Source organism: Lactuca serriola, chromosome 9, assembly GCF_051521515.1.
Source record: "Lactuca serriola cultivar US96UC23 chromosome 9, Lser_US96UC23_V15, whole genome shotgun sequence".
Lineage (NCBI taxonomy): Eukaryota > Viridiplantae > Streptophyta > Magnoliopsida > Asterales > Asteraceae > Lactuca > Lactuca serriola.
This window is the reverse complement of record NC_136416.1, coordinates 126,758,814-126,768,810: the sequence shown is the minus strand read 5'-3', so window position 1 is coordinate 126,768,810 and position 9,997 is coordinate 126,758,814.

The following is a 9,997-nucleotide window of genomic DNA, read 5'->3' as shown; positions in this document are numbered from 1 at the left end:
TTTTATTAGATATGAAAGTAATCAATTATATGTTTCCCCTTATTGCTTTATGCTTAGTTTTATTCCAACAAGTAATCCAACATAACAATTTTTTTTCTTTTTGTTAATTAATTGAATACCAAAGTTATAAAGGCGTATTAGAAAATATCTATAAAAAAATCCAGAGTTCAATGGTTGTGGCTGCGGCAGTTTAAATATGGTTAAATAGGTTTGCACAAAGTGTAATTTGATTATTATTTTGTCTGTAATATCTTTTAAAAAAACACACAAGGATTCTATTGGATTAACACACCATAACAAAACTTCCCCACCCCACTAAGTGGGAAGGTTAGGTATCCACCAACATATCTCAATTTAAAGCATTCATTACTGTGTGGATTCGTAGGATGAAAGAAGCGTTTAGGTTTCTTACACCATGCATAGTGGCCTCCAAGTTTAATCATAAATTTGAACTGGCCACCAATCATTTTCTCCATTCTAGTTTTGTATGTATAAAAATATATATGTATGTTGGTATGTTGTGTAAGAGTAAAAATTATAAAACTATATATATGATAAGATATCCTGAAAATATATATTTTATTGAAAATAAATACGTTATTTTCATATGATATTTGAGAAAATTACTAATTGCCTAAAAGTCTAATGACGTTTAACTTAATTGTCAAAAATTAGCCAGTAGCCAAAAAAAGCCATAGAAACCGCACCCGAGGTTAAACCATCTTCGGTTTGGGCACTCACCCGCTGTTTAGTGAAAATCGGATAAACACGCTTGCGGAATTAACCATTTGGGTTGCGGTTTTGCAGAGAGTCTGTTGTTTGGTGGTCGGTTATCCTCAACATAGAAGATGGGGTCTGCAACCTGAGGTTTACAAGTTTTTGATGCCACAAATGTGTATTAGAAGTTTGTACAATGCAAATGGCATGTCCATCTACAGTTACGACTTTTTTTTTCGTTTATTTTTGTTTGTAATATATATATATATATATATATATATATATATATATATATATATATATATATATATATATATATATATATATATATATATATATATATATATTCTTTTATTATGTGGTATGCTATTTTGGTTGATTGTGTATTTTCAACCAGATAGCATTTTAATGTCAAAAACTAAACAATAGTTGGAAGGAAGAAATAGCAGTTGAGTTCATTGTTCATAACCCGATCGGTGTTCGTCCAAAATCCAAATAGCAGCCGAATGAGAGCATACAACAGGCGATTTTTATCTACAGTATAGTTCCAAAAAAATGATTTTTTTTATAATAAAACGCAAAATCTACGGTTTGAGTGACTATAGTTGATTATTAAATAAAAATTCATTAGCATTTTCGGCTAGATTTATAATATTCTCATGATATTATCAATATTTAAGTGGGTTATGCATTTTATACATGAATGTAAGATTTTGTTTTCATAAGAAAATAACCGTTAATTATACATTTTGAAGACAATGTTATGACTATTACAAATAAAAAAAATAAATATATAAAAAAGCTAAATAAATATATTTATATTAACAAATAAAGATCACTTTTATCATATATCATTTTTCTATTCAATCAGACACTTATTATTTTCATATTTTTTATTTATTTAATATCCATTTGTTATTTTTGTGTTTTTTCCATTTTTATTTTGTTTCACATGCTAAATGTTATATTATATTAAGTAACACAACAAAAAACTCACTATTGGCAAAGACAAAAAGTGTCGCACTGATACCTGAAATGGTCGCTAAAGGTATTAACGGCCACATATCGTCGCTAAAGGGTCGCCGCTATTACTTCATAGCTATTACTCAAAAAACACTGCTATTAGTGGTGTCTCTAATAGTCGTCGTTGCTAAAAAGCAATTGTCGTTGCAAAACGCATAATTGCTAGTAACATTTTGATAACCAGTCGGAGTTTCGGCCAAGGTTACCGGAGATGCATGTCGTCACAATTGATGCATGTCATCGCAAAAAGTTGTCGCCGCTAATTGTATTATTTTTTTAATAAAAATTATATTTTATATTAATTTGTATTATAATAATGCAAAAATTACAAAAACAATTAAATTATAATCTAGAAAAATGCATTATATAAACCGTCAAATAACATAATTACATTACATAAACGTTCCCATCATCGTTTTTTGGTTTGCTATTGTTGGCATTGTTGACTTGGATATTAAACGAACATATAATATCTCTAATTTCCGTCACAAACGTCGGGTTTTGGAGAAAAGTGTTAATATCCACATCCTACAAAATAAGTATATAAGTTAAAATCTCAAACTCTAAAAACAAATTATTATTAATTAACAATTAAGTTGCAAGCACATTAAGTCATTAACAATTTAACAAACTATCAAACTATCAAATTAATTGAGTCCTTAACAATTTAACAAACTATCAGAATACCAAATCAACTAACTCCTTAACAAATTAACAAACTACCAAATCAATTAAATCCTTAAAAATTTAACAAACAACCAATTCATAACAAATTAAGAGTTTAATATAAAATGCATCAAGTCCTTAACAAAGTACCAAACTACCAAAATTTACTATAAAATGCATCAAGTCCTTAACAATATAGCAAAGTACCAAGTTATCAAATTCTTTAAGAGTTTAATAAGTACATGTGATGGTTGTGGTGCATATGACTGTGACTATGATTGGATTGCCACTGAGAGGGAGCATTCGTACTCGTAGGTGGTTTAGGCCCGATACCTCTCACATGTCCCCTTCGAGCACTTAACACCTTTTTAAATATGCCTACCCATCAATGAAGTTTGGGTGACCAACAGAGGAGGTTATGTGCTGAGTTTGTAAGGCAATCTCATCAACTAAATGTCACACCCCAAAACCGAGAACGGCGGAAACGTTCTGGGGCGGAGGACGTCATGTAAAGTATCACAACAATGCAAAGTAGTAAACAAGCAACAACATCATCCATTTCAGTAATAGTATAATTTTAATTACAAGTGTGTTCTTTCATAGTATAAAACAACATATGACTAATCAAAATAAAAGACGAGTCTTGACTGCTCCGTCTTCACAAAACCTGGTCGTCGTACCTGTCTATTTGTGACCTGAGAATAAAAGTTATTTTGAAAGCGAGTATCAGCAATAAAGCTGGTGAATTCATAAGTACTTATGTGTCTTTGATGTGTAAAACTGTAAGGAAAGGCTTGTAAAATGTTCAAAGAAAAGTTTGTATAAGTATGAAAGTGTTTGTAAGTAATTGTAAACATTTAAAAACCCTAGAAAATCTCATATTTCCTACTAGTATAAAAAGTAATCTTTTACCAAGACCCGACTGTTTTGAAAGAAGCCTTCTACCAAGACCTGACTGTTTTGAAAGTAACCTTCTACCAAGACCCGACTGTTTTGAAAGAAGCCTTCTACCAAGACCTGACTATTTTGAAAGTAGCCTTCTACCAAGACCCGAATGGTTTGTAAGTAAGCATCATTGTAAATGTGACAGTTTTTCCATGTTTAACTATTATTATAAAACTATAGTTTACCTCATCGTTTATGCGTAAGAGTCACAATATAAAGGTAATAAGGAAAATAGTCTATCTATATCAAATATATACTAACTCGTCTTTTATGTGATTGTGTCACAATGTAAAAGAAGGAACATAATATAATAACTAAAAATTGTATCCTTTTGTACTAGGATATTCACGGCATGGAAACTCGCCAAACAGTATAACCGTAGACACCCGTCGATGATCATTTTCCCTACTGTAGCTAACAGCTTTGGGTGTGGAATGGTAAGTCCTGAAACGTTTGTAATAGATTCTATGTAATAGTATCTATTAAATGTATTAATGTAAACGTGTTCATGTAAGCGTATCTATGTAAACGTATTCTTGTAAGCGTATCTATGTAAATATATTCGTGTAAGCGTATCTATGTAAATGTATTCATGTAAGCGTATCTATGTGAATGTATTCATGTAAGCCTATCTATGTAAACGTATCTATTCATATAGTATGTAATGTATTAGTATAGACTCATGAATAAACTGACTCTTGTGTAATTCCTTGTACTTGGAATAGTAAGTAGTATCTCCTAACTATACCTATTATAGCTACTAGTAATGTACGTGTATAACCGAAGTATGCTCTTGCTACCCAAAGGTACTGAATTGACTAATGGAATTTTTATGTCTATATAGGTATACATGATATATAACTAATAATTAGACGATATTCGGACGAATAACCGATGCCCTAAGGCCACATCCCAACGAGGAAAAAGAAGTAAAGTGAGCTAGCCGTCCTAAGTCCTTTAAACATTGCTTATATAACTATACATATATAGGCATGCATTTGACAATATAAAATTATAAAATAAGTTTTATAAAACCTTTGAAGAGTTTAACAACTAAGAAATGATGAGTTGATGTCAGTTTGTAAAACGATTTGAATGCACTTTGATTGATAAGCACAGTTTTAAGTATAAGGAAAACTTTATTTGAAACACAATTGTAATAAAGTTTGAAAGGAAACATATAGTATGTAAGGCAGTTTGATAAGAAGTTTTAAACATGTAAAAACATTTGAGAAAGCCATTTGAAGTAATCTGTTTAGTAAAACAGCTAAGTCTAGTAAATCCATTTGTATGCTAGTTATTAATCACATGTGATTGATGTACTAACTAGCATGATTCAACTTGTATTCCCCCCCACCATAAAAGAATTTATAAACATTTAGAAACATATAAAAGGCTAATTAAGGGGTATGAACTCACCTGTAGTGAGTGGATCGGATGGAAGTGTCGGATAAGTGCTTGGTGTTAAGTGAAGACTTAAACACACACAATGATCCTAATAACATATAAAGACATATGTATATATACAATTAGTGATTATAACACTAACTAGACAAGTGTAAACATCCTACTATGAGGAAAACACTTTAGACAAGTGCTAGGAGGCCATTGGGTTGCAACAAAGGATTGCAAGGCATCGTATTTGAGTTTATGGTCAATGGACCATACTTAATGGAGTTTACGGCCCAAAGGAGTTTATTCCTGGCCGTAAACTCTCTAATGGGTCTCCATTTGAGGCTTAAAGGCAAGGTGTCTTAAGTGGTTATGTTTTCCAAGGCTTAAACAAGAGTCTAGGTGAGTTTAAGGTCCAAGAATGACCTTATCTAGTGTTTACGGCCTGGGGACCACTTCCCCATGAGTTTACGGCCATAAACTCATGGTGTGAAGTACCATTTTGTTTCTTGAAGTCCCTAGTTCAATGGGGTATGGTTCTCGACTAAGTTCCAAGGCTCAGTAAGGGGCTAGGGTGCCATTTGCACCACTTATAGGGGTTTACGGCCCAAGAACATGTCTTGTCCGTAAACTCCTTTAATCTTGTGATTCTTTGTGATTTCTAAGCCCTAATCAAGTTAAACCTATTCTACAACGAGTTAGAACAAGAGTACTTACGATTTAGGAGCTTGAATGGTCGGTTTTGGCCAAGAACACTAGTGTGTGTTCTTGGTGAAACTTGAAGATCTACAAAATGGAATGATTTCACGGATGAAATCATGAAAGATATCAACTAATTAGGACAAGAAGATTACGAGTTTTGAAGATCGGGGACGAAGATCCCGATGATACTTGAGAGAAAACTGAAGTTCTTGGGTTTGAGAAGTAAGAAAATGGCTAGAAATGATCAAAATTCATATATATATATATATATATATATATATATATATATATATATATATATATTGGGAGTTCATGGCCCTTTTGAATTTACGGCCGTAAACTCTATGTTTACCGCTGTAAACTCTATCTTATGGAGTTTACGGCATGAATTTTAGTGTTGTGGCTTTAGTTGTTACTTTCTAACACTTGTTCTTAAGTGTACAAGGCTCGGAATGCTCAAACAGACTCCTAATTGTGCTAAAAGATGGCAGAAATGAGTTTGAGTTTCAATGAAGTGATTGACTGAACAGGATAGAAAATTTCGGGTTGTCACATGTGACCACCCGAAATTTCCATTCTGTACAAACAATATCAATTCAATAGAAGTTATAACAGTCACAGTTAATCTTCAGACTTTTTCGTTTAAGTTTGAATACGTCAAGGTTTACACTTCAGGAAATATCAGGAGAGTGGATGTACTAAGGTTTAGTGCAACTCTATTATTCCATCACTCTATTATATTAGAGATCATTTCGGGAATAAAAATATTTTCTGCCAAAAATATCTCAGGACTATAAATAGAATTCTGAACCAAATTCATTCATTATTCGCATTTCCAACTAGAGAAAAGCCACTTTCTCTCTCACGGATCTTCGAGTTTTTATACCAAAAGGTGAGTAACTCTTTCTAGTAGTGCTAGAAAGCTTTAAATGTGTTCATAACATAGATTACATAGCTAAATCATTGGATTTAGGAGTTTACTCCCCAAGGTGTTCTTGGGCGGTAAACTCCCGAAACCAAGCCTAGATTGTCCCCCGTGATATACTACTGCCTTGGATTTGTATAGGAGTGTATTAGGGACATAAAATCAAGCAAGAATCACCCATGTTTGTTTGTTCACGGCCCAAGAGTATCTTAGGCCGTAAACTCCAAAAAGCATGCTCAAAATGGTGCTTTTAAGGCACCTAACGCCTTAGACTTTTACCTAGACTTGTTCCCATTAAATCAAGGGCCTTAAACACATAAAAATCACCTTGCAAAGTGAGTTTACGGCCATGACATGGTTCATGGGCCGTAAACTCATTAAAGGGGGCACCAAAGTGTGTCAAGAGTCTTCATATGTTTGGATTAAAAGCCTAGAACTTATACCACTTATGCATGAGGCTTGAAAACAACAAGAACACCATTCCAAGGAAGTTTACAACCGTAAACTCCAAAGGAAATGGCCTTAGGTGCGTAAACTCCTCTAAGGAGTGTTTCTAGGCCTTAAAACCTTCCAAGAATTTAACCACCAAGTTGGAATAATTCTAGGAATCATTTTGTCACACCCCCAAACCAGAACGGCAGAAACATTCGGGGGTGGATGACTTCATGTGGTAGCATAACAAATGAATACATAGTAAAGAAAGAAATACAACCATCATATATATATTTGAAAGTTTACATTGTTAAAAGTACATGTTCAAAACCAATTACAACATGATGCCAAAATATGAATTTAAACTGACGACGCAGCGTCCCTTCTTCAAAAGCTGTTTTGATACCTGTAATTACTGAATCCCTGGGACATACAAGTAGTTTTGAAAGAGTAGATCAGCATTTAAGCTGGTGAGTTTCATAAGTATTAAATGACAATGTTTGTATGAAAATGAAATGTTTTGTTTTTGTTTGTTTGTTTCTAGAAAATCCCATATTTTCTACTAACATAAATGTAGCCTTCTAACAAGACAAATGTTTGTTTCTAGAAAATGTATGTACGTGTAAAATAACCAATATGTTTGAAAACCTCGTAAATTAATGTATTTTTAATACCTCATGTGAGTTTTATGACCATACTATTGACTCGGAATGCCTATACACAACGTTCTTCAAGCGTTGGAATGTTATGACGTTTGTCACCCCAAATGGTGGACTGTAGCTAACAGTCAAGGAACGGGTTGTCAAGCCCGTATAGATCTATACATAAACACCATGCTCCCCCTCCAAGGGATTCTGGTATATAATACAGGACTTGAAATGTGTACTCGAACGTACGTGAAGTTAATGTCTCACATATCTTAGTATAAAAACAGATTTACGTGTTAAAATGTTCGTTTGTTCTTGTATATGAAAGTGACTTCTTGAAAATTTTGTTTCTAGTATGTAAAAGTTAGCAATATTCTCGTAAAACTATACCTATTATAGCTTTCTAAAAGTGTGTCTCATTTGTTTAGGAATCCCTAGAAAATGAATCACTTGATATGAAAGTATAGATTTTTATAGTGTCTAAAATTGTCACACCCCCGAACCAGACGGCGGAAACGTCCGAGGGCTATTGTGACTCAATTGAATACCATCACAATGAATATACATGAAACATAACATCATTCATCACCAAGCATTGAAATATTACAACTGGTAGCGTTTACATTTGTACATTGTTCCATAACATTACATTCCCAAAAGTAGATTGTTCGATATTAGTTAAACAAACAATAAGACATCACTGAGTACATTTTTGAAAAACGTCAACATATGAAATGTTGGTGAGTTCATAAGTAATGTCTGAAATATAATGTTTTGTATTGTTTTGAAAACCACCAGAAAATCAGATATTTTCTGAAAAGAGTATCGTGTAAAAAGTGTGAAGATCCGTAAGTACGCTTGTTTGTTTCTATAAATGTAAAAAAAATTGTTAGACCTGGTATGCATCTTGTAGGTGTATGAATTGAAAACCCTAGGAAAACCCGATGTTTTCCTAATACTTTGAATTACGCATTTTGTATTTTGTTATACCGTTGTGACGTGTGTATTCGATAATTCCAGGTGACATTGGATTAATTATGGGTTGTGATTTGTTATAAACACACATTAATGAAAACAACTAGTTTACAACTATACAAACGATCCCTTAGGCGTCGTCTGTACTATTCACTTAATCCAACCACCCTAACTTCTCATAGCCCCACAACCGAGGAGAAAAGAGGGTGCAAAGCCCCCGCTATTTCCATTAGTCGTTCAAGGCTATCGAGAATGCGAAAGGCCCTTGGCCCGAATCGCATTGGTGAATTCTCGACTTTGCTAGCAGTACCAAAAGACCCTTGGGGTCCAACAGCACAAAAGCCAGTGAAAGTCCTTTTACATGGATTTAGGTCATATAAGACCCAACAACATGTACGCGAGTTTCCTTCGGGCCTAAAGATCATGTCATTGGGCTAGCTAGGCCCAACAAACACGATTTGAAACTTTCGGGCCCAAAGATGGTGTATCGACGTCTGGTGAATTCTCGTGTGTGTATTGACTTCCCGTAATTTCAGCGTGTGTATTGTAGTATCGCCGTGTATAGATTTTTGATTCATTATCGATTCGAGACCGAATCAACTCGTTTGGTAACGATTTTTGGTGTTGAAGGTGTATTGACCGAATCAATTCGTTTGGTGAATTCTCGACTTTGCTAGTAGTACCAAAGGACCCTTGGGGCCCAACAACACATGAGCTATTGAAAGTCCTTTTACATGGTATTAGGTCGTATAAGACCCAATATCATGTAAGCGAGTTTCCTTCGGGCCTAAAGATCATGTCATTGGGCTAGCTAGGCTCAACAAGCACGATTTGAAACTTTCGGGCCCAAAGATGGTGTATCGACGTCTGGTGAATTCCCGCGTGTGTATTGACTTCCCGTAATTTTAGTGTGTGTATTGTAGGATCGTCGTGTATAGATTTTTGATTCATTATCGATTCGTGACCGAATCAACTCGTTTGGTAACGATTTTTGGTGTTGAAGGTGTATTATGTTTCGTCGGTGGTCGTGGTATTAGTATTTCATCATAACGGGTTTGTTGTTTTAAAACATTAAAATTTTACTTTTGCAGCCCCTTTCTTTTGAATAAATTTACACTTTTGACCCTTTGTATAAAAGAATTTCCATTTTAGTCCTTAAACCATTGTTCTTGGCACTTTAGTATCAAAACTTGTTGAAAAGGTATTTTTCAGCTCAAAATTATTTGAAAAACAGTTTTAGTCCCTCAAAATGAATTTTTTTTTTCGGCTGGAACCTTTATTTTCGCAATTTTTACACTTTTGGCCCAAAATAGAAATTTTTTGCATCTTTGATCCCTTTTAAATATGAAGAGTATTTTTAACCCTTGAAAAGGACTTGGAGCACTAGTAGTCCCCTGTTTTACAAAAAAGTACAGTTTCAGCCCCTCTAAATTGAAAATCTCACAATATGGGCTTTATTGGGCCGAAAAGTTCATTTTTGGCCCATTATGCTTAAAAATTCACATTTTAGTCCTTCAAAAGAGTAAATTTCTGGAAAATACATTCTTGAAACTGTTTTGACTCATCTCATCCC